This window comes from Arachis ipaensis, chromosome B04 (genome assembly GCF_000816755.2).
Source record: "Arachis ipaensis cultivar K30076 chromosome B04, Araip1.1, whole genome shotgun sequence".
Taxonomy (NCBI): domain Eukaryota; kingdom Viridiplantae; phylum Streptophyta; class Magnoliopsida; order Fabales; family Fabaceae; genus Arachis; species Arachis ipaensis.
Genome location: NC_029788.2, coordinates 22,498,792 through 22,499,138, shown reverse-complemented (window position 1 = coordinate 22,499,138; position 347 = coordinate 22,498,792).

The window sequence follows — 347 nt, the reverse complement described above, 5'->3', positions numbered from 1 at the left end:
GAATAAATAATATAAAAAAAAGTACATTATTCTCACTCGCTTTTTCCTTGTTTATATTGTCTTGGACAGTAGACCGTAAGTATCACTAAATGTTATAAGTTATGAAGTAGGATATTTTGTTTAGTTACTGTATTCACGTACATGTTGAATATATTTTGGACATAATATTCATCAATTCTCATTCGACATATGTATTTTTTGTATTTAATTGTGTCTTAATAAAAAATAAATAAAAATTTTGGACATATTTAAACACATCTAAATACCATCACATATTAATATGTCTAACTCAATTCTTAACATACATTTTAAAATGAGTTCAAAAATAATATATATTATTATATTAT